The 19,863-nt window shown below is 44.5% G+C and overlaps 1 protein-coding gene across 1 annotated transcript in view; it reads right to left on the bottom strand.

Annotated features, from left to right (window-relative positions):
- The window catches only part of LOC116950393 (RNA polymerase II subunit A C-terminal domain phosphatase SSU72), a 46,483-nt gene that overhangs the window by 25,991 nt on the left and 629 nt on the right, over positions 1 to 19,863 (bottom strand). The window lies entirely within an intron of this gene.

Below are 19,863 nucleotides of genomic sequence, written 5' to 3'. Positions count from 1 at the left end.
TTAAGCAGCATGTGAAAGGTTCTGTGCCAATGCGGTCCACGTTTGTTAGTAAGAAAAGCAGCATAGTGATTGAAGAGATGCAGAAACTGTTCAGAGAGTGTGGCTGGAGGACCAGCGTCAGTGTTGCATGCCTATGAGCCATCTTTCATTTTAGAAGGCCTCGATTGCAAACAATATGTTTGGAATCGACGGGAGTAAAGTTGGACTTACGAACAAATTGATTTACGAATAGACCTCTGGGACCTAACTCGTTTGGGAGAAGAGGAGTCCCTGTAGTCTCATTTGCAAGTGGCTTGGGGCATGAGTTTGCCATTAGAGGAGCAATGATTTTGATGTAGAATAACTGAAAAATTTGCGGGTAATTTTGATAAGTTGTAAGTTGGCATTCCATGCCAGCCCTCTCTTGCGAATGACGTAATGGGAACTTTAACGGCCACTGTGAAGCAGATGGCACGTGGTATTATCGTTGTTATGCCGGCAGTAACAATCACATTACACCCGAAGCGAATGAATAATGAAATAAGCAAAGGCAGAAATGTCACAATCCTACCACGGAGATCTCCTGTGACCGGATCACTCAGAATGGGGCCGATCTCATCCCATCTGGGAGGCCTAGTAGTTTCGAGCTTGGACAGTGCTTGAATGGACGGCTGTCATGCACATCAGGTTGTTATGGGGTTGTTATGGGGTTATAAACTGCGGGGGTGGGGGGGTATGTGGTGGGCGGCAGACTGAAATGCAGTCAAATCCAGTTGGATTTAATTTTCTAAATATCCACATCTATGCTCCACTCCTTTACCAACCGGCACTAACCGGCGTGGTGAAATATCGCCAAATAACGCCCACGACCCACGCTGCGTGTAGAGGGCCTCATCCAGCAGTGGAGTGACACAAGTGCTGTACATATACAGTGAGGGAAAAAAGTATTTGATCCCCTGCTGGTTTTGTACGTTTGCCCACTGACAAATAAATGATCAGTCTATAATTTTAATGGTAGGTTTATTTGAACAGTGAGAGACAGAATAACAACAAAAAAATCCAGAAAAACGCATGTCAAAAATGTTATAAATTGATTTTCAATTTAATGAGGGAAATACGTATTTGACCCCCTCTCAATCAGAAAGATTTCTGGCTCCCAGGTGTCTTTTATACAGGTAACGAGCTGAGATTAGGAGCACACTAAATTTCGATTTAAAGCTTTTGTGACTGCAAGGATTCATCTTCTTTGGTTCTTTCGGTAAAGTCACGTAGAATGAGAATAAAATGATAAATAAATTGATAAAATAAAATAACACAATAAAATTCACACGACGTTTCGGCCACAACACAAGCGGTCTTCATCCGGTGAAGGGACGAGACTGTCTGGAGGACAGCGCTGGAGCGAACACAGCCAAGCTCAGACCGCGACCTTTAAGCTGTGTGAGAAGAAACAGAGTGCCTTGACAAAGGAATTAGCATAGAATTTAGCATTGAAATAGCTAGCTATCCGTGGTGCTAAAGTTGAGGGTAAGAATCCACCCATTTTTTCGCCATATAGCATTGTGATATATAACGACTTATTGTTGGTAGCTTAGGTGATTGGAGAATATATAGAGTTTATTGATAACATTGAGGTAATTTATATTTTAGTTTTTTTATTGGTTTACTATATAGTATTCATTATATAGTGTATACCCAGTTACTGTTAATAGCTCAGATGTGTAGGCTTTGACTTTTAACATAGCCATTTCTGTGACCAGTCACAAGCTAATCACTCAGTTATTTCAATGCTAAATTCTCCTGTTTGATTTGTACTAGGTGCCTCTGTAGATGTGTAGGCTTTGACTTTAACATAACTATTTCTATGACCAGTCACAAGCTAATCCCTCAGTTATTTCAATGCTAAATTCTCCTGTTTGATTTGTACTAGGTGCCTCTGTGAATGTGTATGCTTTGACTTTAACATTGCCATTTCTGTGGCTAGTCACAAGCTAATCACTCAGCTATTTCAATGCTAAATTCTATGCTAATTCCTTTGTCAAGGCGCTCTGTTTCTTCTCACACAGCTTAAAGGTCGCAGTCTGAGCTTGGCTGTGTTCGCTCCAGCGCTGTCCTCCAGACAGTCTCGTCCCTTCACCTGATGAAGGCCGCTTGTGTTGTGGCCGAAACGTCGTGAGAATTTTATTGTTATTTTATTTTATCAATTTATTATTATTTTATTCTCATTCTACGTGACTTTACCGAAAGAACCAAAGAAGATAGGAGCACACTCTTAAAGGGAGTGCTCCTAATCTCAGCTTGTTACCTGTATAAAAGACACCTGTCCACAGAAGCAATCAATCAATCAGATTCCAACCTCTCCACCATGGCCAAGACCAAAGAGCTCTCCAAGGATGTCAGGGACAAGATTCTAGACCAACACAAGGCTGGAATGGGCTACAAGACCATTGCCAAGCAGCTTGGTGAGAAGGTGACAACAGTTGGTGCAATTATTCGCAAATGGAAGCAACACAAAAGAACTGTCAATCTCCCTCGGCCTGGGGCTCCATGCAAGATCTCACCTCGTGGAGTTGCAATGATCATGAGAACGGTGAGGAATCAGCCCAGAACTACACGGGAGGATCTTGTCAATGATTTCAAGGCAGCTGGGACCATAGTCACCAATAAAACAATTGGTAACACACTACGCCGTGAAGGACTGAAATCCTGCAGCGCCCGCAAGGTCCCCCTGCTCAAGGAAGCACATATACATGCCCGTCTGAAGTTTGCCAATGAACATCTGAATGATTCAGAGGACAACTGGGTGAAAGTGTTGTGGTCAGATGAGACCAAAATGGAGCTCTTTGGCATCAACTCAACTCACCGTGTTTGGAGGAGGAATGCTGCCTATGACCCCAAGAACACCATTCCCCACCGTCAAACATGGAGGTGGAAACATTATGCTTTGGGGGTGTTTTTCTGCTAAGGGGACAGGACAACTTCACCGCTTCAAAGGGACGATGGGCGGGGCCATGTACCGTCAAATCTTGGGTGCTAACCTCCTTCCCTCAGCTAGGGCATTGAAAAATGGGTCGTGGATGGGTATTCCAGTATGACAATGGCCCAAAACACACGGCCAAGGCAACAAAGGAGTGGCTCAAGAAGAAGCACATCAAGGTCATGGAGTGGCCTAGCCAGTCTCCAGACCTTAATCCCATATAAAATCTGTCAAGGGAGCTGAAAGTTCGAGTTGCCAAACGTCAGCCTCGAAACCTTAATGACTTGGAGAAGATCTGCAAAGAGGAGTGGGACAAAATCCCTCCTGAGATGTGTGCAAACCTGGTGGCCAACTACAAGAAACGTCTGACCTCTGTGATTGCCAACAAGGGTTTTGCCACCAAGTGCTAAGTCATGTTTTGCAGAGGGGGTCAAATACTTATTTCCCTCATTAAAATGCAAATCAATTTATAACATTTTTGACATGCGTTTTTCTGGATTTTTTTGTTGCTATTGTGTCTCTCACTGTTCAAAATAAACCTCCCATTAAAATTATAGCCTGATCATTTCTTTGTCAGTGGGCAAACGTACAACATCAGCAGGGGATCAAATAACTTTTTTTCCCTCACTCTACATCACGGACATCAGCCTTCTCATTGAAAAATCACAACCCATGACCCAAAACGGCGGTGTGAATCATTTTATACCCCCTTCCCCCAGAACGCATGATAATTATTAAGGGCGATGTCATCATCCCACAACCGGGACTTGAACATGCAAAACCTTCCGATTGCGGGGTTAGCGGAATCGCCAGTGCAAGCCTTGGTCGGACGCGATTGGCGCTCCACGTGACCATATTGCCCCGCATCCGCCAACAGAAGGCCGTGATTTTATTAATAGGGTTAAGTTAACGAGCTTGATCATTGACGCAAGAGCCAAGCTCCGCGCGAGCCGTCTGCCGCCCCGTCACCCTCCCGCGCTGCCGCTCCGCGTCCTATTCACCTCATAGAGCACTCAGTGGTTGAGCATCTCCACATACTGTGGGGATTGAAGTACAACAACAACAACAGGTTGCTAGAGGCTACGGCAGCAGTGAAAAAAAATCCACTGTTGTACTGTGCTTTGATGGTTCCCCGCTTTCACCAACCCACACGGATGACAAGAGGGGAAGTATTGGTTTAAAAAAAAAAAACCGTGCGGCATGACATGGCCCTCGTCCAGCAGCGGACTGGCAAAGGGGTCAGTTTCTTCATAGGCACAATCACCGCCGACATCCGAAGAACATGCGGCACTATCAACTTTATCCAGCCCTTTGCCAATCGACTCCTGGATGAGGGGCCTTCCATGCCGTGCAGATTATGGAGGGGTTATTTTGACCAAACCTCACCATACTGGTGAGTGGGTGAGTGGAGACCATACCAGTGAGTGGAGTTGGTGAAGCAGAATGGGTGTACAGAAAGTGGTTAAGATATCACTCATTATTTTAATAGCTCTCCGTTCAAAACGATGGTCTCAGGTTATTGGTTCCACAGACATTGTCACTTTGGGGTAATGGTGCGTTTGCCTGCGCTGCATTTCAGGAACATTTGCTCCGTCTAATGTGAATCGCACAATCCTTGAATTTAACGGCGACCTCCCCCCCCCCCCCCAAAATCGTGACCTTGCTTCGGATCACGGCACAGTGAAAATTATTTCAGATGCCCAGGAAGCAATACTCCCCGAGATGACGCACTTCATATTGTTCTCAGGGCTTCGGATAATTTCCGTGGAGAAAAGAGTGGAGAGAGATTCTAGGGTTATTGTGGCGTTAACAACATATTATTATCATCCTTGTTTAGGCAGCAAAGCCTCACCGAGTCTCATGAATCTCTTTCAAGAGGGGCCTGCAAATGTTTTGCCCTAGGAGGTGATGAATATTCCAAAATAGTAATTCGCGGGTCCATTTTATAATCTGGACCACAAAGCCGGCACACAACGGCCTCCTCCTGTGAATGATATCACAGGATCTTTAACTCTACTGGATAATACACCTGCAATATTAACCAGGGTTATTGCTGGGTTTGAACCATGAACCTCTGCAACAAGCAGCAAACGTGCTACCGCTAGGCGATGTCATAACCTACAACCCTAAACAAGGATAATTATCCGAACCCAGGCCATTACGATAATAAGCTACATCATGAGATGCATAACCCAAGATAATCGTAAAATACTCTTTTTTATATATATTATCATATCCTAATTATCATTGATATTTTTTTCTTTAAACATTTATTTTATGACAAAAGAGCTACGAAATAACGAATGCAATTAAAGTTGTAAATAAGTAAAGGGTGCCGCGGTGGCTAGATGTTAACTACCTCGCCTGGTATACAGGAGGTTGTGGGTTCGGTCCTGACTCTGATGGCTGTTCATGTGGAGTAGTTTGGATGTTCTCCCCGTGGTCGCATAGACATTTCTCTGGGCCCTCCGGTGATTCCCTCCACATTTATAAATATGCCTTGAAAAGTATTTTGCTGCTAGAAGTTTCCACACGATAATCTACTTCGTTGGGCTATCATTTGTGGCCAGGTCGTTTCTGAAAAAGAGAGCTATTTAGCTCAGTGGGCCTTACCTGGAAAAAATATAACCATTCAATTACTGCTTTGCCATGTGCTTTTCAGGGTGAATTGATGGCATGCCAATTGTATGACATCGTCATTTTTATAGAATAGTTCACTGGATTATTTATTTTCATGTAACCGACAGTATATGCGTTGCGAGTGCTATCGATTGCAATGTTACTCTTACAGTATTAAAACACGTACGTATAGCGGGCTTATGTGGAATGAACTGCGATTGAAGATTTTTAAACTATTCACGCGCTTTCAGATGCGCTTCTGCGGTCATCTGGAACGCTCTTCTTTTCGATATTAGCAAACGACTGGGAGCTATGCACTTTTAAATTTAGACTGAAAACTAATATCTTTAGAACTGCTCTTGTGTTGTCCTTCCCCCGCACCTCCAATTAGCACAGTTGGCTATGTATGGTGTGAAATAAGTTTAGCTTACATACATTTGCACTCGTAGTAAAAAAAAAACAGCACAAGAAATGCAAAACACAATTACAAAGTTATAGGACAGCTGACATTGAGAGATAGTCGTCATGTCGTGAAATCAAAATATCGTATCGCGGAAAATTACACTGAGGCCACCTTAGAAGATGCCTGCGACACTGGGTCGGTGCGCAGGCGAAGGAGACGACGACCTTCGTGACGTCGCTATTTCAGCGCCTATCGTGAGCCACGGCTCGGCTCACGGTGCTTGGCTCTCGGCTCAAGTGAGCCGGCTCAAAGCCGCCGTGCTCGGACACGGTCCTAGCCGTGCTCTGGATTCCCGCGAGGCCGAGTCCCGGAGCCACGGCTAAGCCGCTCGCGCACGCCGCCTTTGAACGCAGCTGAGGAGCGTTACAGGCCGAGACAGAGCCGAGCCGTGCCCAAGAATCAGTATATTTATTTACACTGGAGGAATCCAATGATTTATAACGCTATTTTTCACACGTGTCCAGTAGGGGCAGGTCAGAACGTTACAACAACAAACAATACAAAAAAACACACACGATAGGAGTTCCAAATAGAGCAAAAGTAAACAAATCACTTAAAATGTATGTACAAATAAAAATAAACTACAATTTTCTTACCACATAAGGCCCACTGAGCTATCAGATTATTTTTCAGAAGCGACCTGGCTTTCAGAAGCGACCTAAGTATAGGGCTCTAAGAGACCACTGGGAACTGTTGTGACTGAAAGCAATTAAATAGCTCTTGAGTGCGTGGGCTGGCTAATTGGAGCTCTGCTGGATGCTGACGAGAAAAAAAATGACTTAACAATCAACATTGTCCTTCAAAAGTGATATCATTAAGCCAGATGTGGCCCGCGTTTGCCGGCCAAAGAATTAACCTCCAATGGCAGCTTTGTATTTGGGAGTTTGCACAATGCCCTTCAGAGATACATCGGCCAATCACAGAGTGCAATGGCCCTCCGGCAATAGAGCCTTGAGACTCGGCTAAGAGTTACAGGATAAATTATGGGTCCTGGTACAGTATGGTGAAACGCCTTTTATACGCACCGGTATGGGGTGGGAGCACGGAGAATGTTATCGGCAATTATCTGCACAGAAAAGTGAGAAAGCAGACAGAAGTGGCACCAACAATTGCCAAACTCTGTGGCCCTTTGACAATCCAATGCTGGATGAAGGCCTCCCCTCCGCCGTGTCAGTCAAGGAGGAGATTGGAATTTGACTATACTTCACCATGATGGTTAGGGTGGGTTGATAATGCTGAGGGCGGGGGAGGGGGGCGGTAAGCCCAAGAATATGTTGTTTAATACAAATTTTCCACAATCAGGGTATTGACATTTGGGGCACGCGGCAAAACGCTTTAAATTCCACGCGACCTAACAGACGCCAAGAGTCTGGAGAAGAGACGACGCAGGCCCCCTCTGGCTTACATCCTTGAAGGATCTGTCTTACAACAGCTGCTCCTGCTGTGGCGGCTTTGGAGCGGTTTGCCACAAGCCTTGTCTCGCCAAATTAGCCCACGAAGCTGCCCTGTGCCGAGTTGTTAATGTTCAAAAGCATACATCTGTGACCGGGCTAAGTTAAACTAAAAAAAAATTGATTTAAAGGTTTCGTGACTGCAGTAATTCATATTCTTAACTCTTTCGGTAAAGTCACGTTGAAGGGAAACAATAAAATATAAAAACAATAAAAATTCTCACGACGTTTCGACCATAACACAAACGGTCGTCATCAGGTTTGTGTCGTGAGAATTTTGATAGTTTTATTTATATTTTATTATTTTATTGTTTCCCTTCAACGTGACTTTACCGAAAGAGTTAAACTAAAAACTAAACTTTTTTTTATTTTATTTTACCAGGTAAAGCTCACTGCCCTGTTTCGCTCTTTTTCAGAAGCAACCGGGCCACAAATGATGGCTCAACGAAGTGGCCTATCATTATGTGGAAATTTATTGCAATGGATCGATGGTGACTGATGACGGTGAAAATAATGGAAATACAATCACACGGCACACGCATGAGATCCGGTGCTTTGTAGAGGAGGGTTGGTGGATAACGTAGGGTTCTAAAGCTCCCAAATCTGGGTGGTTGCATAAGTGGCCGGTAGATGGCGGGGCAGCGAGTGGATCCTTGAATCTACACGTACGGACCTTTGAGTGTTATTTGGTATTAGTTGTATCTGCTTTGCTATTTCCATTTCATTTCGTAAGTCAGGGCTCCCTTGAAAAGTATGTTTTGTCTCAACGGACTCTCAACTAGGTTGTAAATAAAGATTACGCGCTTATCCCCCTTGGTGTGTGTGGGTTTTCTCTAGGTGTTCTGCTATCCACATTCAAAGTAGTAATTGATCCTTATTGCGGTAACCCGGGGTACCAAACAACACAAAATGCCCGAGGCAATTAAATATTTTATTTCTGGGACACTATTTTTGTCCAGGGGTGTTACTTAACTCCGCGACTGGGGTACCAATCAATCCGAAATCAGCGCCACACTCCGCGATGTCGAAACGCAGCGAGGACGATTGTGCCGAAATCCTGAACGCTCGCGGTACGCACCGTGGCGGTGCATCGTGAGTACAGCTCGTCGAGATGAGTCGATTGCCGCATCGCCGACCATCAACAGACTAAAAATGACTGCATCACGGACATCATGTGAGAGCCGGGGTTCTATGGTACCCCGGGGTTCTATGGTACCCCGGGGTTCTATGGTACCCCGGGGTTCTATGGTACCCCGGGGTACCGCCATGAGGTTTAATTCTCCAAACGTCCCAATGCAGAACCGGAGAGAGAGAGAACCTCGAGACTCAGTGAAGCTTTCTTTGATAAATTTCTATAATTTATGCGATTGGCCACACCGGTTTAATACAGCTTCTGTTCAGCTGAGAGTACACAGAGCAAAATGAGCATCCCTTGAACGAGGTGCCTGGGGTTAAAACGTAGAATCTTAACACAGCGCTGGCTCAGCGCACTTAACACGTCCATTATGAGCCCCCACGAGACAACCAACCGCCTCGTTACCAAAGACCGCGATAGAGAAAATGTCTTAGCTTCGAGCACAGATCGTAAACATTTCGCCACTGCCCTCATTAACGGCCTTCTGAAAGAAAATTATATCGTCGGCTAATGTCGTGGGCAATGTTCCTCTCCTTCATAGCATATTGCGTGGGCAACTGTTTGGCTGCGCTGCATGCACACGTGCAGTCGTTTTTTTTGTCGATCCACTGCTGGATGAGGGCCTCCCGGTGACGTTGCGGGTTGTGGAGGCGATTTGACCATAATTCATCACCACGCTGGCCGGCGTGGGTTGTTGAAGGTCAAGATAATAAGACTTTGGAGCATAGTAGAGTACAAGAATGGATGCTGCTGCACTGTACTCAGATCATAACGACGTAGCCCTGCAGTTGCAGCCTATAGCAGCCGTTTCTTTGTGCACGTTAGTGACCCCATCAAGCGCTGTCCAGGTTTAACTCTGCTTAGCTTCCGAGTTTGAATCAGGTCCGGCGCCGTTGCGAGTTACTTGGCCATATTGACGTATAATTTGACGTACGATCATTTGTTATAATTGATCGACTGATCGACTTTGCAAGGTGAGAATCCGTTGGAACTTTTAAGTCTCTTTTTCAAGGTTCACTTTGGTCAATAAATAATGTAATATAGGCATAATTCACGAAGACTAAACAGATCAAGTTAAATAAAAATGTAACAACAAACTCGCAGGATTTTGATGAATAAAGCAAAATTAATTTATATAATGCAGTATTAACGAATATGTAAAAAAATGTATGTTTTAAACGCTCTCGAACAAAGGTTTTAAGCATTTATGCATAATCTCTGTCCAGTGGTCTGTCCGTCGTGGGGAGGGGGGGCATGATAACTCTCGTACAGATGATCCAAGATGAACGAAACTGGAATACAAACTCGAGTTGCTTTGAAGGACTTACCCCATTGAAAATAGGCCAAGTTAATCAAAAGGGTTGTCCAAACACCCCTGAGACATTAAACCAGAGCAAAGACGACCAGTTAAAAATATGTAAACGCATTTTGCACTGACAGCCACCACCACGCTGCGTGGCTTCCACGCCGCACGTGAGAATTGAAAATAATCGTTTCTCGCGCGCACTAAAATTCGATGCGTGCGTCGTAACCGTGAAAATCTTCGATGTGTCGTCACGCCAACGGTGAACAGCAAGCTCCTTGGCTCTCAGATCATTGTTTCTCCCTCAATCACGTGGCGTGGCTGGGCTGCTGTCGACGACGACGTATATCTTCGCGCCGAACGGCACGCGGCCACGACCCGAAAAACACTTCGGAGAGCTGTACGGCACAACAGCGAATGCCTACGCAGCAGCGAGCTCTTCCTTGGCCATGAAAGAAGACAGCGAAATGGGGAGGGGGACGCGTTAGGTGGTACACGTTTGGCAGTGCGCCGCTCGTTTTTTTTGCGCGCTCCAGTTTAACCGCGGTGGGATGGGGGGGGGGGGAGAAAACTCTGCCTGCGTCAGCGGAACGGCGACGCGAGCCGTGCCGAGCACACACGGAGGCGCGGGGGCAAATAAATCACGTGGCGGCCAACAAACCGCAACGACGAGATGGGCGATGCGGCCTGGGAGAGGCTGGGGGGGTCTCAGGCGGCCGACGCCAATCAGCGGCGGCACGCGGCTGGATTCGCTTCGCTTAGGAGCGCCGTGGCGTGCGCGGCTGTGTCCTTGCATCGCAGGAACAACCTTCGCGCGAGGGTTACCCGTTTAAATGTGTTCCGGAACACAAGGCGATGTGGTCACATCGGCTGAGTAGTGACAGAGATGCCAAAAAATGGCCCTTATCAGGGCCGCTCCACTGGAAATATTGCACAGGGAATATGTCTCTATTACGTACAAGGCGCGCCAATGATTCGTCGGTCCTACGATTGAGATAGATCCCGATGCTAAAGATCACACGTGTCGCGGTGTGAACGATCGGACTCGTGACTGTGCAGTGTTATAATTACTGGCTCAACGTCATGCTTTCATAAGAGAGCGAGGTGGAGCGGTGGTGCAGTGGTGGGCGCACCGCGCCACGAACACGGCAACCCGAGTTCCGCTCCTAGCCACGGCAAACCCCAGTGGCGGGTGATATCAGAACTTGTCCTGCGCAACGCCCCCCTCCTTCAGCAACACACATTGTCCAGCGTGAAGAGCTCCCATAGTCCACGTGGCACGGGGAGGCCTATGTTCAGCAGTAGATTGACAAAGAACTGTACGTGATTATTTTATTCTTTGAGGGGTGACATTCTTCCTGTGTTATTTTCCTTTCATACCCTTTTTTGTTCGATGTTTCCAACAATTACTCTCAGTCCACTTTACATGAATATATAAATAAATCAAAACGGTTTTCTTTTTTGGTCCTGAAAAATATTCCCATCGTGCAATTGGAATTATATCTTAAGATATGGCGGCAGAAGAAATTGTGCACGCGACTTTTGAAAATTCCTTCATGTGGACTCTTTTATCCTTTACGTATCAGGGTTCACACTTTCCCATACATCCACAAGAGGTTTTTGGGTTAGATTTGCGTGAATATAAATGCGTCGTTTAACCCGTCAAAAAATATGCAGGAAGCACGCATCCTCCGTGTGAACGTGCAAAACGATCAGCGTTTCAAAGAGGTGCATTGTGGTCCTCTTGTCTCAGGTAACGATCATAAAACATTTAAGCAAATGTGACTGACTGACAGGCACCGGTAATGCAGTGATAGACAGCCGTGGACTGGTTTGGTCCCGATTAGGACTCATCAGCACGGTAAATTTTTATCATCATTCACAGATTTGAACATGTACTTTCCCCATTAGAGGTTTTTTGGGTTGCAGTGAGGGAAAAAGTATTTGATACCCTGCTGATTTTGTTCGTTTGCCCACTGACAAAAAAATGATCAGTCTATAATTTTAAAGGTAGGTTTATTTGAACAGTGAGAGACAGAATAACAACAAAAAAATCCAGAAAAACGCATGTCAAAAATGTTACAAATTGATTTGCATTTTAATGAGGGAAATAAGTATCTGACCCCCTCTCAATCAGAAAGATTTCTGGCTCCCAGGTGTCTTTTATACAGGTAACGAGCTGAGATTAGGAGCACACTCTTAAAGGGAGTGCTCCGAATCTCAGCTTGTTACCGTATAAAAGACACCTGTCCACAGAAGCAATCAATCAATCCGATTCCAAACTCTCCACCATGGCCAAGACCAAAGAGCTCTCCAAGGATGTCAGGGACAAGATTGTAGACCTACACAAGGCTGGAATGGGCTACAAGACCATTGCCAAGCAGCTTGGTGAGAAGGTGACAACAGTTGGTGCGATTATTCGCAAATGGAAGAAAAACAAAATAACTGTCAATCTCCCTCGGCCTGTGTCTCCATGCAAGATCTCACCTCGTGGAGTTGCAATGATCATGAGAACGGTGAGGAATCAGCACAGAACTACACGGGAGGATCTTGTCAATCATCTCAAGGCAGCTGGGACCATAGTCACCAAGAAAACAATTGGTAACACACTACGCCGTGAAGGACTGAAATCCTGCAGCACCCGCAAGGTCCCCCTGCTCAAGAAAGCAGATATACATGCCCGTCTGGTTTGCAAATGAACATCTGAATGATTCAGAGGACAACTGGGTGAAAGTGTTGTGGTCAGATGAGACCAAAATTGAGTTCTTTGGCATCAACTCAACCCGTGTATGGAGGAGGAGGAATGCTGCCTATGACCCCAAGAACACCATCCCCACCGTCAAACATGGAGGTGGAAACATTATGCTTTGGGGGTGTTTTTCTGCTAAGCGGACAGGACAACTTCACCACATCGAAGGGACGATGGACGGGGCCATGTACCGTCAAATCTTGGGTGAGAACCTCCTTCCCTCAGCCAGGGCATTGAAAATGGGTCGTGGAGGGGTATTCCAGCATGACAATGACCCAAAACACATGACTAAGGCAACAAAGGAGTGGCTCAAGAAGAAGCACATTAAGGTTCTGTAGTGGCCTAGCCAGTCTCTAGACCTTAATCCCATAGAAAATCTGTGGAAGGAGCTGAAGGTTCGAGTTGCCAAACGTCAGCCTCAAAACCTTAATGACTTGGAGAAGATCTGCAAAGAGGAGTGGGACAAAATCCCTCCTGAGATGTGTGCAAACCTGGTGGCCAACTACAAGAAACGTCTGACCTCTGTGATTGCCAACAAGGGTTTTGTCACCAAGTGCTAAGTCATGTTTTGCAGAGGGGTCAAATACTTATTTACCTCATTAAAATGCAAATAAATTTATAACATTTATGACATGCGTTTTTCTGGATTTTTTGTTGTTATTCTGTCTCTCACTGTTCAAAATAAACCTAACATTAAAATTATAGACTGATCATATATTTGTCAGTCGGCAAACGTACAAAATCAGCAGGGGATCAAATACTTTTTTCCCTCACTGTATATGCCTCGTGAAAATTTCGAAAAAACACCCCCACTGCCTCCGTCATTTCAAATCTGTTTTCTAAGATGCAGTCTAGACCTTTGGCCGATGTCTCCTTTCCCCCAGCGCGTTAATCTGCCTCCCAGCAGCTTTCTCCCCCTGTGTCTCCTTGCATAGTTTGGCCTTTTGGAACTCACCTGACTTCATCCCCACATTTCGTACCTCAGTTAAGCTGACTCGATTCACGAAGTTTGTCGGGTCTCACTTAAAACTTTCCTCGAATTAAAACGAAACTCCAGGGCACCACCTTGGCAGTGGTGTATAAAACACAGATTGAAACAACAACAAAAAAACAACACCACACCACCACATTACACGGTGCTCTCCACACGAAAACAAAAATCCTCGCCACCTTAAAAATAGCCACGTAGTAGGTTAATATTTCTGACGATGACCTTTCTTCAGACAGAATGCAAAAAATACGAACGTATTATTGGACATCACACTGCTCGGAATTTTACCTATACTGCTACAGTATTTCTTATATATTCTTTTCGCTGTCGTTCTGTACTGCTCCTAAAGAGGAGTGTTTTCAGGGTGTTTTTTTTTTACCACGTGTTGTTCAGCGTGACGTCCGACGTTCCGCTTCACACCCTGGGAGTTTCTTCATGCTGAATAAGCACCCAGCACGCGGTGCGAAACATTGAACAGCGTGCCGAACAACACTTGGCAGAACCCGAAAACACCATTGGGAGGCCCACGTTATATCTACAGTACTACAACACATCACATTTTACATTTTCAGTTTACACTAAAAAAAAATGGTCCTGCTGTTAAGTTTCATTTGAAATAAAAAAAAATTTGTAATGTGGATAATTCTGACCCTCAATGGTGTTTTTGACCTAGTTAACAGTGTGTCCTACTCTACGTATATGGCCACATGGCTCCTATGTCCCTGGTCTCCACTGAAAAATAGATTTAAAAAACATATCTCTTTACTTTACAGGGTGGTATCTTGAAAACGCTGGTGATGATGGTGGTGGTAATTGTGGTGGTGGTGGTGATGGTAGGGATGATGGTGCTGGTGGCGGTATTTGCAGGAGTCGTAGTGAGAGTGAGGACAGAAATACTGAATGGCATTGTTGAGGACCACACTTTTCCTTGAAACTATAGCGGTAGCAGTAGTAGTGGTGGTGGTTGCTGTGGTGAAAATAGGATGACTTCTAGTTAAAATAATACTCATAGCTGAAAACACTGATGATTATGCTGGTGGTGGTAATGGTGCTGGTGGTAGTGATGAAGATGGTGATGTAAATGGTGGCGAGGACAGGTTTGTAGTTGGAGAACACACTTTACAATGTGGCACCTTAAAACTATGGGGAAATGTTGAAGCACGGCTGGCTACGTACGGTGCGAAAGAAGTTCAACATACATATAACTTTAAATTGACAATTAAAAGATTTGTATCCATAGAATGTTGAAATCCATGGTGTTCTTGGAAAGCTCTTACCCCTAACCCATTGTATATACCAGGGGTCGGCAACAAAAATAACAAGGGTCACTTTTTTCGAATTGGCTACAAAACTCAATACTTCTAGAGCCACAATGCACGTGAATAAATGCATGAATAACGTTACGAAGCAGTCCTTGAAGAGCCGCATGCGGCACCGGAGCCGCGGGTTGCCGACCCCCTGGAATATACTACAGTCAGGTCTCAAGAGTACGCCGCCGGGGTTAGATTCCGTGTAACCCTGCGTACACGGAACCATGAATTACCGTAAGTTGGGGTTCGCCTATACGAGTGTAGATATAAAATGTGTTTCAAAAATGTATGGAAATGTACATAAATGTTTAATAAAGCACCATGCTGTACAGTAAATGATCCACTAATCATCTGTAAATGATAAATGCTAGCTGGGTGGACTCGTTTCTTGCACGGGCGATACGGTTACACCCCGTCAAATGCACGTTCGCGTGAATTGACTCCTCGCTTCCCACGCCGTGCGTTTTTTGCGAAAGTACGAGTCACAAAGTGTAAGTACGAATCGGGGTCGGTCGCGCATGAGCGGGTCCGCGTACTCTGAGACCTTACTGTGCATAGCATAGGGATAGACTGGACCTCACCGTTAGAATGTGGAATTTCCACCGTTGGCTAAGGGACCACCAATGGCAGGGATCACCAGGCCAAATTTAGTAGGGAACATTTCAGACGTCCGAGTGTTTTTTATTTTAACTTGTGGGCAGCTCTTCAAAATTAACCTGTGAGGAACTAAAACCTGCAAGACCCTCCCTGATATAAAGTCTTGAGATCTCTGACGGCTGCCTGGATTCGAACCAGGCATCACGGAAGTGCTGGCTCGGTGCTCTGACATGGCCACGATGAGCCCCCTGAGTCACACAGTCCTCCTCCTGTCAATAGCGCTGCGATTCTATCGGACTAATCATCTATGATGAACGAGCGTTTAATTGTGGCGCAAAAGATGGTAATGCTTGGGTGCTCCTCCGCTCGTGAAAGGAGACCGAATAGATCGAGGCAGGCTTACTGATATAAAAAAGCCTCTCTCTTTAAATTTATCGCACCATCCAGAATTATTGGCCAATTTCGTCGTGGATAATAATCACAGTTCTCACAGTAGGAACAATCGTTTGGGAAACTGCGATTTGAGATTAAACAAATTGCTGTCCTAAGTTACAAGCATATTTGTTCGGCTGTTATCATTAGGTTAGAGTGAAAATAAGGTCACATTATTCATTATAAATGAGTAATTTTTTTCGTGCAATTTCAATATGGGAGGAAACTGGGAGTATCTGGCTTGAACCCACACACTACGAGAGAGGGTTTAACATTTAACGCTCTGCACAGACACACTGAAAAAAAATCCATTGCTGTTCTTGCATCCCTTCGTCACTTCATATTTTAAGCCTATACACTTGGTAATCCACAGCAGTATCATATCCAAGGGCACGGCTAAACCATGTTAAACAATGCTTATCGCAACGTTTCCAATGGAAATACAATATTCACGTCTCCCTTCTAGAAATACAACTTTAACAAAAACAAAGAACCACAACGGTACTCTCACGTGGTAAAATGAAGGCAAAAAAAATCCACTGGTGGATTAATAAAGTTCAATACTCATCTTTCCAATAAAGTACTCAAAACGAGCGATGGGCAACTGATAATTATCCCTGTTGTGCTGAGCCAGTGGTGGAATTTCCACATTCCTATTTCTGAGAACCGCCACTGGTGACATCTTCCAAACTAAACAATTTTCATTTTTTTTAACCAGGTAAGGCCCACTGAGCTATCTAGTTATTTTTTTCATATGGGACCTGGCTACAACTGATAGCTTCAACGAAGTGGCTTACCATGTGGAAATTACTAGCAGCCAAACAATCTCATCACATGTTTCTAAATGTGGAGGGAAAAGCCGGAGGACTCGGGTAAAAATCCCAGTGACCAAGGGGAGAACATGCAAACTCCAAAAATACAGACGTCAGAGTTGGGATTGAACCATCGACCTCCTGCACACCTCACGAGGTAGTTAACATCTCGCCACCATGGCGCCAAATGGAAATAATCACGGGTAACTTTTGTCTCTTAACAACAGGTAATCAAGCCTGCCATTTTAAACGGAAATGAATGTCAACCGGCACTTATTTAGATCAAGTTTTCAAATTTCATTTATTAGGTGTAGCCCTGTGAGCCATGCGGCTCTGAAGTCGGGTGCAACCGCAACAAACAAAATTTGAACGCGGAACATCTTAAAGCGACGAATAAAACAGAAAATTATCGAATGCCAAAAAATCCAGTGATTACTATTGTCCCCAGACAAGAACAGTTAGCAGTGCCAGAGGTATAGAAATCCTCCAGAGTTTTCCCAAATGCAATTTGTGTTCTGATGACATGGACAGGTCTGAGGCACACATCAAGCGGTCTTCACTCTCCTATTCAATATCCTTGTCTTTTTTCCTCTTCCAGTGTGTTTATATTGTCCTTCCTTTCAAATGATCTAACATCTTCCTCTGCCTGCCTCGTGTTTCTGTCGCTCCACTTCAGCCACCCGCATTGAACATTGCGGTGAAGTATGGTCAAACAACGTGCACGACTCCCACGGCGTGTGTGTGTGTCCCTCATCGCGGAGTGCATTGTAATTGTATTGTTAGAACGTTACGTGTACATATTTGCTAAAAAAAAAAATATCACGTACAACAAAGTTCGCCAAACAACCAGAGATCTCTGTCGGTGAGACACAAATGGAATGAAAGCACGGCGAGATGGTGTGCCCAGGGCAGTTATTGAACGTGGAACCGAACATCAAAATGACGAAATAAAAAAAATATTGATGAGAGCAGGTTGGAGCACTTTTGGAAAGCTGAACTAATTGCAACACGCCGATGCGTCCGAAGAGGAGAGTTTTTAAATTTTGATTTAAAGCTTTCGTGACTTATAAGGGAAACAATAAAATAAAAAAATATTATTATTTTATTGTTTCCCTTCTACGTGACTTTACCGAAAGAACCAAGAATAGGAGTTTTTATTATTATAACGCTTTTTTTATTAACTCACTGTCTGTTGTATCCTCAAATCTTGTAACTCAATTTTTACCCACTTCCCAATGTGGCATCGACTGCAAACTTGGTATACGTATGTCATACTGATGACAATACTATATTCTATCATAAAAAAAATATATATTTTTTTAAACATTCTTTTGTATATGTTATGTTTCGGCTTGGGTCTAATTGTCCACGCTCAACTGACGTTGGCTGTAAATCACCACGGGTCCCCTTACGTTGTGGCGAGCTTCGGGGCAACTTCCTGGAGTCGTGGAGTTCTTCCATTACTCGTACGGTACATTTCATTAAAGCGTGTTTTTTTTAAAGTATTTTTTAAATATTACTTATTCAGTGCATTACTATCTGCGATGACCTATGGATCAGAAACATAGGACACTGATTGGGCAAGAGAGTGGAACAAAACCTGGAAAGTGTGCAAAGCACGGCATAGGCGCGTGCGTAGGATTGCAATGGGAGCAGGAAAGATGAACGTGGATGAGTTCGTTGTCATTCACCTGCACCTCCGATTAGCGTGGTTGGCTACGTACGGTGCGAAAGAAGTTCAACATACATACAGAGTGACTATATACTGTACACTGGTTAAGGGGCCGTCCATAAATGACGTCACGCGATTTTGGACGATTTTTGACCCCCCCCCCATCGTCACACGGCATCACAAAAAGTCAGACCCCCCCTCAAAAATGACGTCACAAAGCTCTTCCCCCCCCCCCTCCCCCAAATAAATTCAAATCGCTTTAAACTATTGTCATTGTAGTGCGTATTTAATGTGGCGCTGCACTGTGATGTTGTAGGAGAAAACATTAAAAAGTATAATTAAGTAGAACGTGTTGTCTATATTTAAAGTTGCGCATTTTGATGTGACGTCACATTTCTCAAACTCCCCCCCCCCGCCTCTCGTCACAAATGTCTGACCCCGCCCCCCTCCTCCCCCCTAGGTGCGTGACGTCATTTATGGACGCCGCCCCCCCCCCCCCCAAAGACGTACTCTACTTTTGACAGTGAAGGACAGCGTTTGATAAGATACGTCGCGAGAATAGATTCCGGTGGCGAAGGTGGATGATGGGGATAACAACTCAGTGGTGGCCAAGGCAGAACAAAAGATCCACAAGAGGACATCCTCTTTCGGAGATTAGATTGGGTTGGTGTGCCAGGTGGATACAAAACATTACTTCGTACAAAGTGGTGGTGGTTGGTGGTATTAATATATAGAATGTTCAATTGTTGCATAGCGTCATGCATGCACATTGCATCTCACGAATGCTGAAGAAGCCGCGAAGAGGCGTGGACGGGTCAGCTTGCGGAGATACCAACAATTGCCCAAGCTTTCAGGTCCTCTTTATATTAAGATGTTTTCGGCCAAATTTTTTTTTAAATGATATCCAAGAAAACGCGAGTTACTTAAATTTAAAAAAAAAAATCTCATTGGGGAAATTACCTCTTTTAAGATCGACTAATTAATCGATTAATCATTATATGAACTGCGAATTATTAGTAAGATGATTGCTGTCTTCCAACTACGGGGTTTACTTGTACGGTTGCTCCCTTGACGATTAAAAAAAAATTCACAAACGATTAACCATCACCTTGAATATTGTCACTCCATGTCCTTTATAAGTTAAAGACCTTCACGACTTACTCGCTAAATGACGACCAATCAGTATGGCATGCGGTTGCACCACATTAAAGGATATTAACCATTTACTAGATTAATCGATTGATCGATTACCAAGTGACTGTGAGTTTACAAGTCACAGGCATCTCGCTCTTGAGAAACATCACACGGAATGAATCACAACGCAGTCTCGCCTGGTTTAAAGTGCATCTTTCAATAAATCGATAGAATACGCT

Source organism: Petromyzon marinus, chromosome 39 (assembly GCF_048934315.1).
Source record: "Petromyzon marinus isolate PM22_M1 ecotype Great Lakes invasive population chromosome 39, UKy_Petmar_22M1.pri1.0, whole genome shotgun sequence".
Taxonomy (NCBI): domain Eukaryota; kingdom Metazoa; phylum Chordata; class Hyperoartia; order Petromyzontiformes; family Petromyzontidae; genus Petromyzon; species Petromyzon marinus.
This window is presented reverse-complemented; position numbering and strand designations above follow the sequence as displayed.